The sequence below is a fragment of the Ailuropoda melanoleuca genome, chromosome 4 (assembly GCF_002007445.2).
Source record: "Ailuropoda melanoleuca isolate Jingjing chromosome 4, ASM200744v2, whole genome shotgun sequence".
In the NCBI taxonomy this organism is placed as follows: domain Eukaryota; kingdom Metazoa; phylum Chordata; class Mammalia; order Carnivora; family Ursidae; genus Ailuropoda; species Ailuropoda melanoleuca.
In genome coordinates this window covers 53510368-53525445 of record NC_048221.1, presented here as the reverse complement: position 1 = coordinate 53525445, position 15078 = coordinate 53510368, and the positions used below count along the sequence as shown (strand labels likewise).

The 15078-nt window shown below is 56.6% G+C and overlaps 1 protein-coding gene across 9 annotated transcripts in view; it reads left to right on the top strand.

Annotated features, from left to right (window-relative positions):
- Positions 1-15078, top strand: part of SLC6A6 (solute carrier family 6 member 6) — an 81707-nt gene that overhangs the window by 23196 nt on the left and 43433 nt on the right. The window lies entirely within an intron of this gene.

The following is a 15078-nucleotide window of genomic DNA, read 5'->3' as shown; positions in this document are numbered from 1 at the left end:
TGCTATGACGATGATACACCAGGGTCCTCCTTATTCGCTGCCTCCAGGGAGGAGGCCCACCCTCTGCCCTAGAGCATCCCCTGACCGGGGGAGGAAGAAACGAGGATTTACAGCTGAGAAATGAGCAGTTCATTCTGCTGGGAGATGGACAGGGGATGGTCAGGGAAGGCTTCCTGGAGGAGGTGTCATTTGAGAATGGAGAAGAGCAGGGATGTGCCTTCCGGGGCCTGAAATGGCCTGTAAAAATGCAGCAAGCTGTGAAAGCCCAGGGCCTCCCAGGCAATGACATACAGAGACAGTAAATTCTATGACCAAAGAACCTCCCATGGCTTTAGTTGTGCTAAGGGGCGTTCCTAATCGCTGGCGTTTTTCTGGAGTACGCGGTCTGTGGGGACCTGGGCTGTGTTGGAAGGGTCATTGTGACCTCATGAGCAGGTATTCTGAGACCCATAGCCGAGGTGCTGGGCATCTTTTATACTCTCTAGGGCTTCTGATGTACCCAATTTCCCAGTGCCTGGGGTAAGTCCTATTTGCATGTCCACCTCTGTCCCTGTCTGCTCACAGAGCCTCAATCCCCTTACAGAACCTTAAGGAGCTGCCTTCTGTGATTCAAGCTTGGGAGGTCCCAACAGCTGCGGTTACCTAGGAAACAGTGTCCAGGGAGTCCACTCAGGAGAGAGGGAGCAGAGGCCAAAGGTGGGAACCCTTCACTGCTCTGACCTGAGTGGTCCGGCTGGAGGCCTGGTGGGAACAAGGTCTTTCCCAGGTCTTTCCCAGGGGCGTCCAGCTTGGAGTGGGCCATGGCTCCCCTTGCCGAGAACTCTTCACCCAAGCCGCTCACCCCAGACCACCAGCGGGACCCTCTGTTTACCCACCGCCTCCATCCAAATCCTCGCTTGATAGAGCCTCTCAGCCCCTGAGCTGACCCGAGGTAGGTTGCCAGGTAAACAGGCAGGGCATTCCCTTGGGGTCAAAGACCTCTGTGGGATTTGGAATTCTGTGTGTCCTGGGCCTGGGAAGGAGCTCCCCAAGTAAGCAAAGAGTTGAGCTGGTCCTAGACATCCAAATAGTAGGAGCGGGCAGGGGAACTGGAGGCCTAGAACCCAGGTCGAAACACTGGAGACCGAAGCTTTTGCACCTAGGCCTCAGTTTCCCCACCTGTAAAACGGGCACATTAGACCCGATGCCGGTGTCGAAGTTCCTGAACAAGTACGCGTCCACAGAACAAATTGGGGTTGAAGAAGGGAGTGGCCCACCCTTGGGCTGGCAGACTTTTTACCATAATTGCCATTGTCTTGCTACTAGCTACTTGCTACTGTCTCCCTACTGGTGGGCAGTTCCCTGAGAGCTGCTCTGACGTGAATGCTGTTCACCCTCACGCGTGACGTCTTGGCACACAGCGGTCTGTGCTCCTGGCCCGGTAGCAGCCGCGTCAGCTCATGTGATCGCCCTACGCCCTGAGGGGTAGTGCCGGTGGAGGCCACAGTTGATGGATGAGGAAACAGGCACAGAGTCCCACAGCAGGGCCCGACTCGGGGCTTCCTGGAAAGCCCCCTCCTCTTTTCAGGCCTCAGTCTGCTTATCTGTAAACTCCAGGCACTGGGGGTCCAGGCCTGATCTGCCGTTCGTTGATGGCCAGTTGAGGGGTCTCGGGCAGCCAGGGACCTCCAGCTAGGGCCTTTGGGGTTTTGAGACTGGGAGTTGAGGGGTCTCAGAATCTGATTTCTGTAGCTTCAGCCAATCTGGGGGATACCACCAAGCCACTTCTTCTCCCAAAGGTCATCTTTACAGCTGCACAAGGAAGGAGGGAGGCAGCTCAGCCACTCTGCTCCAAGTGGCCGGTCTGCACTTCCCCGGGGCCGCTCTGCAGCCCGTTTCCCAGCAGTGTCTGTGGCACGCACTCCGCTGTCAAGGCCAGGCCCTGGGCCCTGTAACTTCCGTCTTCCCAGCTTGGCAGGCACCACCGCCCGGGGGTATCGACCCCTGGTACAGGGAGCCGCAGGCCCTGGTCTGGCTGCCAGCTTCGGCTGGGGGCAGCTGCCTGGAATGTTCTCCCGACCCTACCCTGAGGCAAGGTGGAGGAGGTGACAGCAGGGCCCACATCCATGCTCAGATCCCCGGGGAGCCACCAGCCCACAGGACCTACACCGTCCATAGTCAGCAGGTACCCTGGGAGGGTCCCCTAGGGTCCCCAGGTTCTGGGGCCCACCCACTATGGAAGAAGAGTGGAGGCTGGATAGAAAGGAAGGGGCAGCTGGGAGGAGGCAGGAGTGTTGGGGGGATGCCCCACATCTCAGAACTGGCTGACCTGCATTTGCACCCTGGTCCTGGCTCTGTGAGAGGATATGGAAGGTGCCCAGTAGGCCTGGTGCACAGGACACGCCACTAGGGCCTTGGCTGTGTGTCCCGGCTGTCACTGGCCTCAGGGTCATCATCCTGGTAGCTCACGCTTTGTTCAAGTACTGAGTTCTCTATACGTGTTAGCTCATTTCATCTCTCAACAGCCCTAAGAAGTAGGTACTATTGCTATCATTCTGTATTTGAGGAAACTGAGGCACAGACAGGTGTATTTATGGTGTGTATTTTCTTCTGTTGGAGAGGTTGCCCTTGCAGAGAGAGAGGTGGCTGTGTGTGTGTGTGTGTGTGTGTGTGTACGCCTGTGTGCACCTGTGTGGGGGAGGAATGGTTGGGATCCTGCACTCGCGAGCCGTTAGGGTCTGCGGGTCAGCTGGTTGAAACCACAGCCCAGGGAAGGTCAGATGCTGCCTTGGTCAAGCAGTGGTCACTGGCAGAGCCTCACCTGGGCCTCCTGGGTCCTTCCTGCTATTGTTCCTTGAGTTTGAGGAGCTGGCATTTTAGGCACAGGTGCTTCTCCTTTTGGGAAGGCCCCCACCTGCTGCCTCCACTTTAGGGAAAAAGTGACACCCCACCCCCGTGCCACGGTGACAGCTGGGGGCCCCCAAGTCCCAAGCGATATGCCCTGTACTTTGTGTTTCTTTGGAGTTGCTGCCTGAGGTCTGCTGTGCTGGGTTTTGCCCCCTGGGTGTGTGTGGGGGGTCTCTGGTGCTCGTTCCCCCAGGATCACATACCCTACTCAAATCCCTGCCCCAGAAACCCCAGGTAACCCACCTGCCAGCCCCAACCTTGATTTCTCAAACTCCTTTTAACTTTAGCAAGCGGATAGAGGGAGTATTGCCTTGTCCCGGGTTCAGAATCTGTCACTTGCTCGCTGGGGAACTTCGGCCAGGTCCTGTTTCCTCTCTGAGCTTTGGTTTTCTTACCTGTAAAGTGGGCTCCTGTAAGAAGCAGTGGCAAAAGTGAATAGGGGAGACTCTGGCAGATGGTCAAGTCTGGGCACATGGTTCTGGGGTCGTCCCCGGACTCACTGGGGCTGGCCGAAGTGAACCCCCGCGGGGCCCGGTCCCCAGCCGCTCCCAGTCTGGCAGGGGCCACCGTCTGTGGGCGTGTGCGGACAGTGGTGCACACAGCTGTCCGTGTTCGCGTGCATTATCATGAGCCAGGAATAGTCTCTCTCACTGGTTGATTTTGTTTTACATGTTACCGAGCATCTCTCAGTTCGTTAACACCACTCTTCCCAACCTCACCTGCTTCTAAGAGTCACTTGGGGGGTTGGTTGAATAACCTTGAAGATTCAGAGTCAGGAGGTCTGGGGCGGGTCCAGGCAGCTGGATTTTCAGCCAGAGTCCCAGGCAGCGCTGATTTTCGGGCCCCTGTGGTCACGTACCAGCTCAGCCCAGAGACTTCGGCAAGGAATGGTTTTACCGATGATGGGGACCACTTTACAGATGAAGAAACTGAGCTTTCCCAACAGAACTTTGAACTCTGTCCAGGGTTGCAGTCTGAGCAAGAGCCCAGCACCCGGTGAATGGTGAAGTGACACGGGCCAGAGGAGGCAGAGGGGGAGAAGTGGGTGGGCAGGAAGGGCTTCCTGGAGGGGTGGCACTTGGGCCAGGTCTTAAAGGTGAGTGGGACCCTTCTAAACATAAGGGAACCCAGAAAGCGCAGCACTGGATGGGATAATGATGGAAAAAATGAGGTCCCGAGACTCAGGCAGGACCAGAGGAGAGGTGAGGTGGCAGAGACTGGGGCCGGTGACAGCGTCGAGTATCATGAGCTTTGGATTCCAGGTGAGGAATAGAGAGATGATTGTCCGAGCGGCTGGGGGCCACCCATAGTTCTTGAGCTGAAGGCGACATGGTAGGCAGTGGGCTGGGCTAGAAACAGCTTGGCTGAGCCAGGGGGCGTGCCACTAGGGAGTGTCCAGTGGCTGAGGTGGCCTCGTGTTGTGTCGCCGCACAGGTGACTGGCCGTCTGGAGGCAGCACCACATCCCCCACACCATGCTCGTGGTGACACGAGCAGGCCGCAGGGGATTACAGGGGAAGGGGAAGGGAGGTGGAGGCCAGTCTGGGGGTTGCCCTGGAAGATGGTCTGCACAATGTAGAAATGTCTTCCCTCGAGCCCACCCCACCCCTGGTAGGGATTTGAACGCTGCGTTTTCATCCAGCTGAGCAGCAGCTGCTGTCAGACACCGTCTTGCAGCCCTGGGAGTCTCCCTGCCCCGCACCACCGTCCACCACCCCGAGCGGTCCGGCCAGGTTGGGAGTAAGAGCCTTACTTTCAGCCTCTGGCACACACTGTGTTCCACTGGGTTGGGGGTGCTGGGAGCTTCCCTGCCCTCCGTCACCTCCTTGCTACCTCGCTTTTCCGTCTGAAACCAGGTTCCTTCAGCTCTGACGGCCCACCTGTGAAAGGCTGCGGGCTCTCGTCTATCTGCTGTGGGTCCGGGGCCTCAGTTTGTTCACTAGAAAGTGGGCTTGCATTTGCATGTGCCAGTACCCTAAGGCCCCCACTTCATGCCCTGCAATTTTCTTGCGGGATCCACGAGGAGCCTCCAGTTAGTACTTGGCAAACCTTTAGGCGACCGAGGAGAATTCACTTCAGAGTCAGTTTTGGAAGATGCTCAGGGAACGCGTTGTTTCATGAAAAGTGATTTCCTGAAGATTGAGTGTTCATCTATCAAAAGAGGGCAAAACTTTGTAGAGTTTGACCATTTGGGGGGAACTGTGCTTAGATGCAGGGACACATCCCCTCCCCGTCTAGCAGAGGGGTCGTCTAGCTCATCCTTCCTCTGTCGGCAGCCCTGCCCAGTCCTAAGCATCTGCTGCTGTCCTGTGTTCTGTCCGCCAGGCTGAGGAACCCTCACAGTTCCACAGTTCTGAGTTAGTACGTGTTTACTACTGTGTTTAGTGTCCCCAGGGTTGTGAGCCCTAAAGGTTCTGTTTGACAAATATTGATAGTGCTGGGCCTTCTACTGGGTGTCAGGAAGCTGGCCCTGGGCGACAGTAAGCAAACAGTTACAATATGGCCTGGTGAGCACGGGGACAGAGGTGGTGTGACCCATGGAGCCCAAGGAAGGCACTGGGGAGTCCTCAGGACCATTGTCCCGGGGGATCGCTTGAGGATTGCCTGTGCATTACTTGGGGAACAGTGTGCCAGGCTCGGGGAACAGAATGAGCCAAGGCATGGAGGCGTGAGAAAGCCTGGGGTGTGTGGTTTGGTAGCTCCTGGGGATCTCAGTCAGGTGGGCTTCGGATGGTGGAAGACACCTGAAACTTGACTTCCAGATAAATGGGGAAAGTTCCAGGCAACAAGCCCCTTTGCTCTGAAACAGGGCGCCAGCAGCAGACATGGCTAGTTGATCACCACTGCTGTCTTGCTAAATCCCCAGCTGCTTTGTTCCACCGACACCAAACTCTCCTTGAGCTAAATTTCTAAGTGAGGGTGAGGTATGGGTGCAGCTAGGAAGGAAGAAGATCCTTCCTCATTGAGTATAGACACGTTTGAAAGAGGAACCATCACAGGGACCTTGTTTACATACATTTAATGAGCTAGGAGCCTTCACACACTGTAGATGGGATTATGCCCATTTTGCAGACGGTAACGCTGAGGCGGAGAGGGGTGACTTCCCCAGGCCCTTTAGCAAAGAGTGCTTTGGCTGTTTCCATGGAGATGTGACTTCCGGCAGAGCCCTGGTGACAGAGTTAGAGGTGACTGGCTCTGAGTGGGTGTTGGGCCACAGGCGTGCCCTTAGCTGGCCTTGTCACTGAAGGCCTATCTCTCTCCAGTTTCTATAGAGCTAGGGAGAGGCTGTCCTGTTTGCTTTTCACCGCCAGTGAGGAGCGTGGCTTCAGGGTTCTTATAGCTTAAAAGGGGAAGTCTGAGGAAGTGGAAACTGAGCTTTTCTTTTTTTCTCATGTCTCTTTTTTTGTGACCCCCAGAAATAATCCTGGGTTCTGCAGAGCCTGCCTCAGGACCATGGTAGACCCTACCCCACCCCCACTTCCGGCCAAACCACGCTGAGGGCTGGGGTGGTGGGGAAGCCGACTGGAGGAGAGTGACAGGCTGTGGCTGGTGAGTCAGTGCCAGGAGACCGTTGCCTGCTGACTCACTGCCCTGTGCACCAACACAGGCCCCCGAGCGCCCCCGTTAGACATCATGGCCGCCCTCCCCTCTCTCCCTACTTCCTCTCCTTTAGCTAAGCCTCAGCTGGGGCGGCGCATGCTGGAAGTCTACCTAAGTGGCATTTGGGGGCTGAGCCCACCCAGACGGAATCCATGAAGCCGGGCTGTTCCTGAACTCTTGGCGTCCTCTGGGAGTCCAGGTCCAGCCAGTCTGCGGTGCCTAGCCTGGAGGGTGTCGGGGCCTGCTCCTTGAAGTTCCTCTCATTCACCCTTGACCAGATGCCTAACTCCTGTCCTTCTTCTGAACTTGCTGAATAATTTTTGTGTTACTTTGACAAAACGAGCCCCTCCCCTCTGTCTCTGGACATTAGCACCTTGAGGGCAGGAGGGTGACCTTGGATCCCCCTGCAGTGGCCCTGGGCCAGCAGGATAGTAGGTGCTCGGTTACCATGGGGCGGGCAGTTGGGGCTTCTCCTGCCCACTCCCCCAGGTGAGTAAGCGCCTGAGGTCCCGTAGCATCAGAGGCTGACCCTGTTCTTCCCAAACCCATGGGCTGCACCCATGGAGAGGTAAGGGCCCAGAGGTCAGTGCACAAGGCATTTTCTTCTCTGTGGCACTGGTGTTAGGGGCCTCGGCCAAGGGGAAGGAGGTCCCGCCACCCATCCTTGGCTGATCCCTCTTTATGAAGGACAGTGGCTGCCTTCAGCCAGTCCTACAGGTACCGGCACATGACGGGGGGCTGGGTGGCTCCGGGGTGGCTGGGGTAAGGACTCGGTTTCCCCAGGCCCCCACTAGAGAGTCCCCACTAGCAGCGACTCCAGGGAAGAGCCCAGCATGGGCCCTTGAATCCCCTTCCAGGATGGAAGGGAGAAGTTGGCCAGACAGGAAAAATCAGGGGCCATAGGCACACGGTGGAGTTCTCACTGAGCACAAAACTCTCCAGGGGCTCCTACCAGCCTCTGGCCAAATCCAGTTTTTAATCCTGGCTTCCAGACCCGGCCTCCTGTGCAGGTCACCCCGTGCCCTGTTTCCCTTTGCTCTCCTCCCACACTGGCCTTCTCTCTGTTCCTTTACCGTGGCCAGTGTGGCCCTCTTGTTACATGCTGTTCCCTGGTCTGAGAACACCAGTCCCCAGATGTTTGCCATGCAGACCTCAGCTTCAGTGTGGTTGAAGGCACGGACCCTGAAGCCCATTGCCTGGGGTCAGATCCCAGCTGTGTGGCTTTGGGCAAGTGACTTCCCTTCTCTGGGCCTCGTTCCTTCATCCAGGCTGCTGAGAAGAATAAATGAATTGCTGCCCAGGGCCAAGCCCGCCCCCTCCGTGAAGCCTTACCTCCTCAGAGGGGCTCACTGGCTCCTGGGTCTCTGTCACCTGCTTCTCGTCCCCCTTGATTGTTTCTGCATGCTGGGTCTGTCTTGTAAATATTTACCTCCCTTCTGGAACATCAGCTCCTGGGGGCTTACCTCTGTGCCCCCTCTTCGTAGACCAGTTCCTGGCACCTAGTAGGGTACGTTCTCAGTGTTTATTCAGTAGTCCCTGCTTGCCAGTGCTACCCTTGCTCTGTTTTTGACCCTGGACATCCGAGGTGCAAAGGGGCAGTGACCCAGTGGAACCGGAACTAAGGCCCAGCCTTTTGACCCCTAGTCCATTGCCCTTTCCCCTGACTCAGTGGCCCGCTTGGCCGTTGCCTGGGGCGCCTCTGTGTTGTGCATGGTGGGTCCCCTACGTGGCTTCACCCCTCCCCCCCACCAAACATGCCTGCCGGCCTGGCCCTGGCCCTTCTGCTCGGCCCCTTTCCCGGCCCAGCCTGGTGCCTTCTTCCTCCCCACTCCCACACTATTTGCATGTCCTCTTTTTTGTTTCATCTGTTGACTGCCTGTGGTTCTCTGGGCTTTGGGTCAGTGCCTGCCACCTCCAAGGAGATAAGAAAAATATTTGGACCCTGTCCCCAAGACCTTTTACCTGCTAAGTGTTTTGTGAGAAGAGGATAAGGTGGCAGTACATTGGGCCCACATCCTGCCGGCCACCAGTTGTCCCAGAGGCCAGTTGTATGCAAAACCTGTTCACTTTTACCCGCTTTTTTTTCACTGTAAACCACAGACCAAGGAGTAGGACTCGTTCTGGTAGGTCCCTGTCCGGAGGTTTCCTTCCTTCCAGGGGCATGGAGTCGGGATCTGGGTGCAAATCCTGACCCGCTGCCTTGTGGCTGTGAGACCTGGGCCACACCTGCCCCTTCTCTAAGCCTCAGCATCCTGAGCTGTGAAAGGGGAGGCTCCGTGAGGCTTGGAGAGCAGGAGACACTGGGCATGGGTTGAGGGTCGATCACGTGCCAGGCAAGGTGCTCTCAGCAGACATGAGGGGTCTCTGAGGGTAGACCTGAGTTTGTGTGGGGTAGGGGGTTTGCAGTCAGATCAGGGGAGGGGAAGACCTTGTCCACAGACACCGTGAACCCCAGGTAGGTCACAGGCTCTGTCCCCAGAGATGTCGTGCTAAAAACAATTCCCCAAACAGAATTCACTTTCACTAGGACCAGAATGTGGTTGCTCATTGTTCGGCTTTGTTCCGGGCAAAACAATGCCAGGTTTCCTGGATGACCTCACTGGGGCGAGCCGTTGGGCCTGTGAGGCCAGACCGGTCAGCATCTCCAGACAAGCCTGCCCTGCCCTTTGCTGGGGCCACCTTGGGTGACCTGGGCTAATGGTGTGACCAAAGAAGGCAAACTGTTGGGCCACGCAGTGTTTTAGAAATTAGAAAATGGAGGTAAGGCAGCGGGAGCTGTGGAGAGCCGCCCGTGGCTGGAACCTGGGCTCCCGTTTGCTGCAGAGCCTACCCCTCCCTGGGGCTTCCCCTCTGTACCCTGTCTTTGACCTGCCAGGCCTTGAAGGCCGTTGAGATTTTCAGGCAGGAGTTATGCCGAGATACAAACAGATAAGCAAGACAAAAGGATACAGACCACATGATTCAAGCCAATGATGAAATTTTTGAAAGGTGTACCTTTTTATAAAAAAGATGGAAGACCTTTCTTGGATTAATTTCTACTTTCTCTTCAAAAGCAGCTACCGTTAAGGCACGGGGTGAAATAGCGCTCTCACCCCCCTCCTGTTCTTTCTGGTTGGTCGGTTGGTTGGGTTTGGGCGCTTATTTTATTTTCGTGCTTGTTTTTAAATGCTTCCTAGGGCCAGGATGGTACCTCAGGGGCATGCCCTTGACCCACATGACTGACTGCCCCAGCCCCCTCCTCACTGAGCCTGTCCCTCACCCGCAGTCTGTGGGCACAGTGCTTCGGTCTGTCCAGGAAGTCTGGGAGGCTCTCCCTGGCTGCCGGAGGAAGCCTCTGGGCCAGAGTGCCATGCGTCCTGGCCATCGATGCCACTTCATCGTCCTGCCCAGCCCGTCCCTAGGGCCCTGGGCCCTGTCCCCTCGGTGTCCCGTGGCTCCTCACTTCCCTGTCCACTGTTACCTGCTTCTCTGATGAGTCCAGTCCAGTGGCTTGAAGCTGACTTGGAGGCACCAGGCCTGATGTCACTTTGTCAACCTGCTGAAGCAGGTGGTCCAGAATAGCCGACTGCTTGAGAACATGGGACGGAGGCCGAAACAGACCTGGGAGCCATCTAAAGCTCCAGCGGCCTTTTACTTGCTGTGTGATTCTGGACAAGGGACTTCACCTCTGCAGTCCTCGTCAGCGCAACAGGGATGGCAATGGCTCCCAGAGAGAGGGTTAACTAAGAAAATGCTTGCAAAGCACTTATCACAGTGCTAAATAAACATGCCTGTAGTCATCGCTTAATAGATGCAGCTTGCTTTTTCTTCTTTTTAAAACACTGAGGATATGATGCCTACCACAGAGTATTAATAAAATTCCAATGTGGTCCGCTATTTTCTTCAATAATAGCTAATATTTATTCATCACTTTGTATGTCCCAGGCCGTGTGGTGGACATTTTATAGGCATCATCCTATTTAATCCCTATAAGGTGAGTTCTTCTAACCAATGAGGCACAGAGAGGTTGTTACTTGTTCTAGGTCACACAGCTGGGTTGTGGCCTCAGTGAGCCCAGAGCTCTGGCTCTGGAGTGGACAGAGAAATGAGTAAGGAGAGCATAAAGCCCTGCTCTGGAATGCTTGATTCCGTAGATAGCCCAATAGGACAGGGCGGTCCAGGCCTCCACTTTCACAGCTGTAAAATGGGTGGGTCATCCAGATGTCCCCTGGGATTCTAGGAGCCACTTACCTAACCCCCAGAGGTTTGCTGAGAAATACTGTCCAGTGAGGCCCAGAGGTGGATCTGAGAGGCTGACTGTGTTTGGGATGGGAGGTATTCTAAAGAGGAAACAGCAAAGGACCTGCCTTCTTATTTTGAAAACCTTACAGAAGCTCGTGAGTGGGTAAGTCAGTGACAACGCGAGATTTAAATCATTATTCTTTTCCAGAGAGATTCTTGTGGGAAGCTGATTGTTTTTACTTGAGAAGGTTCAAGTTCTGCAGGGGAGGGTGAGAATTTCCCAGCTTCTGGGCATCTCATCCAGGAAAAAGAAGCAAGGGCTTGGTTTCCCCACAGCCTTGGACTGAGGTGGCAGATGCTGGGGGAGGCAGTCACAGCAACGTCTGCAGCTCGATTCAAGATCCAGCTGGCTGGTGTGTGGGCACCTGGGGCCAGAGGGGTTGGGAGGGCGTGGGATGTGGGAGGGTACCCCGTCCCTAGCCCTACCCTGCTCTCCCTCTGCCGTTCCTTTTCCCTCTGGCCTTAGCATCCCCATGAGCAAATAGTGCAGAGGCCACCTTCCTTCTAAACTTTGCCCGAGGCATCGGGCAGATCGAGATGGGAGTCTGATTTCAGGCTTCCCGGGTGCCAGTCCGCTCACTTCCTTCATCTGTGAAACAGTGCTAAAACTCCCTTCCACAATAGGGCTGTTGGAGGAGCAAATAGAACACTGTTTATTGGCAGCTCAGCGCAAGGTAAATACCAAAAATCTGGTAGTTGTAACTTGGAGAGAAGCAGAGGAACATCTGGTAACCCCACGGCATTGCTGGCACGCGGTGCTGGCAGCTTGGATCTGTCCGCGGACGTGCCAGAGCTGACCAGGTGACCTGCAGGTCGGTCTTCAGGCACAGCCAGTTCTGGCCGTGACCCCTGCAACAGAGACGAGGATTTCAGCTGGACGACGAGGGAGCCTTCATCCTGGAGCCTCTGTATCGGGGCTGATTCTAATGCCGATTCTGATCGCTTCTCCCTGTCATAACTAAAGAGGAAGCTCTTAAAATGGGGAATTAGGTATCACGGTCGCTACAAACTAGCGCTGGGCCTGGCGCCAAGGAAAACAGCTCTTGGCGGCGGCTGGCAAGGCAGCGGGCTGCTGGAACGCCTTGGGGGGACTTGTTCCTAAGTGCTTACTGCACCGTGGGGTGGGCCGCTGCGGGGTGACAGGTGAGAATGAGTAGGCCTCATTGTGAGTCCGTGGAGATGGACAGAAGTACTCCGGGGAAGGTGGTGTGTGGGATGGGACCGGGCTGGCAGAGGGGTAGGTGACAGAGCTGAAGGTTCAGACACATTTTGGTTACTGTTACTACCAGCTGTATGACCCCAGGAGTGTCGCTTGGCCCCCCTCGGCCTTGCTGATCTCACCCTGAGTAGAACTAAGGCCTTATACGCCCCAAGGTCAAGGTGGGCTCCGATAATTATGGCAGCAACAACGGTAATACAGCGGCTACTATTTGAGGAGTACTTGCTACTTGCCAGTGCTGTTCTGAGTACCTTCCATGCATTCCAGGGCCGCATTCAGTGCTTACATCATCCCCGTGAGGTGGGCACGATTATCCCCATTTTACAGATGTGGACACTAAGGACCAGAGAAGTTGAGTACCTTTCCTGAAAACACCCAGCCAGGAAGCGGCTGTCAGCCTCTGGGCCAGGGCTCCCACTCTTAATTCCTGCAGGGGTCCGGTGCCCCACCAGAGGGCTTGGAGCGGCTGTGTTAGGGAGCCTGAGCCTGAGGCGTGGGGTGAACGAAAGCAGTTCTGAGGAGCCAGTGTCCCAAGGAGAAGGGAGAATGGGGAGATGGGGGCTAGGCTGTGCTGAGGAGTCTGTGTTTTCTTCCAGGAGTGATGGAAGGTGGGGGCTGGGGGGCGCATTCTGGTCCGATCATGCTCTGGACGTTGCCCTCAGCTGCTGTGCAAGAACAGTTTGGGGAGGGGTACAGTGTAGCAGCAGGAAGACCTGGGAGGAGGCTGCCGTGGATGCCCAGGCAAGAGCTGTCAGGGCTCCCCCTCCACCGGTGGTGGTTGCCATGGCGACGGAGAGATGTGGGTGGATGCCAGGAATGTACAGGAGGCAGAAGCCAAGGGGCTTTCTGCAGTGGGCTTTTACGGGCTTGGGGCTGGTTGGACACCCCAGAGCGGCTTGGAGTAAGTCCCTTGAGAGGGAGGTGGGATGCCTGCACCTGGATCTGGCCTCGTCGAGGCATGAGTGAGTCTTGGGTGAGTACACGGACCATGACCTGGTAGGAGGGAGCCAGAGGTGGGACTGCTGGCTGTGTGTTCTCAAAGGGTGTGTGGGCCTGTATTTGTGGCAGCCGTGGATAAGACAGGTGACATGACAGAAGAACCCACCCCTGGATGCACTTGGGGTGAGGAGCAGGGACACGCCCATGATGCCAGACGCCTGACAGGCCCCAGTTCTGCCCCATTCGTGTCCCATCCCACATCCCGGCTCAGCCACGGGCCTTGGGAAGATGGAGTCCTGAGCGGAGAGGGGACTGGAGGTCTCCCCTTGTGGGAAACCAGAGGCCAGAGCAGAGGGTCTCAGGGAGCTTGTTGCTGCGCCCATCCCAGCACTTCTGCGGGGTTCTCTGAGTGCCTGCCTGGCCAGTGGGTTTCGGGGCTCAGAGGGCAGAGCCGGGGCTCTCAGGGTAGCCACAGGGAAGCAGACCCCTGCTCCTGGTGCCCTCGTGGGGAAGAACTTCGTCATTCCAGCTGCCTGTGTGAGCAGAAGCCGGCCACCTCCCCCCTCCTCCTGGCTGACCTTGTGAAGTGCCTTGCAGCCCCGAGATCCAAGGAGAGCCTGAAAGGGCGGAACCGACCCTCTTGGTGAGGAGGTTCAGGGGTCATTCCCTGAAAAACATCTTCACTAGGAGGGACTTGAGTCCCACATCCTCCAATTATGCTCCCATCCAGCCGGCCCACAATGGGCCGCTCAGATAACCATCGGGGGCTGCACAAATTAATGCTGGAACAATGCTGGCCGCTGGGGCTATTTTTACAGTAGCCATACGCCTGGCCGAACCCCCACGTCGCCTCGAGGGAGCAGGGCAAAGAAAGGCTGTGCGGATGCCGCCGCCAGTCTGCACTCCGGGAGACAGAGGAAGGGCTCAGCGAGCGCCCGGCGGCTCCAGGAAGCCTTTTCTTGGTCTGCTTATGGCCAGATAGCGAAACAATTGGGGTCCCCCACCCCGAGCCAGGGAGAGGAAGGAGGCGTGGGGGAAATGGGGATTCTGTTGTGCTTTTGTGCCTCTGCCCCTCAGAGCCAGGCCCCTGTGGGCCCAGCCGTGGGGGCCAGGCCGGCGCGTCCTCTCTCTGCGCACCCCAGGTCCGCAGGCGGACCTCACCTCGCCCTGCCCAGACCACCACCTGCGCCGGGCAAGGCGCGGAGGCTGAGACACCGCTGGCATCACAGAACTGGGAAGTGGTCGGGCTGGGGTTTGTCCTTAGCAGCAGCTGTTCGCACGTCCCACCCTGGGGACCATCTAGGCATCCATGCTGCTCCTGCATTCCAGGTTCTGGGCACAGCAGTAGATAAGACAGGTCCCTGTCCCCACGGAGCCTCTGTTCTTGTCCGGGGGGAGACTGGTAACAAGGAAGCAAGGACTCGAACAAGACATGGTTGATGGTGCTAAGCACGTCTAAGGCGGACTCAGACCCCCACCGGAGACGTCGTGTGAGCCAGGTGGCGAGCTGGCCCGGGTGTGCCCGTGTGATGGGGCCGCCTCTGTTCCAGCCGATGGTTCCCATAAGGAGCGTGAACCCAGTGTGTCCCGATGCCCTTCACATGTTTGGAGACAACCTAGAAATCTCCACTTTTCTCTGTTAGTTCAGTGTCGGCCACTAGTTTGAATCCTGAAGACAAGCAGGACCCCAGGCGATTTGGCTAGGAGCTGGTCACCTTTGCTTTCAACTTTTTATTCTGCAGATAAAGAAACTGAGGCTCAGAGAGGGGTGGGTAGGCCCACTAGCTCTGGCTCCCCCAGCTCAGCTGTCTTCCATGGCCCTCCACCATGTGGGGATGTAGCCTCAAAGGCACCCTCTCCTCCTGGGCTGGGACTCACGGTGCCCTTGCCCTCAAGACCAAGGTGGGGAAGGGCAGTTAGGCCTCAGGGACCTGAGAAGTAGAGAAAGGAGATGTTCTGCCCTGGCTGGTGGCAGCCTTCCTCTAGAATGGGGACCAAGTAGGGGTGGGCTAAGGGTGATCCTGAACAGCTCCTGGGGTCTCGGAGACTTGACCTCCTCAGCCTTCCATTGCTGAATGCAACAGGGAGTCCGAGGGCAAGGGAGCCTGGATGGTACAGGGGTTAGACCAAGCCAGAGAGTGGCTAAAGAGGGAT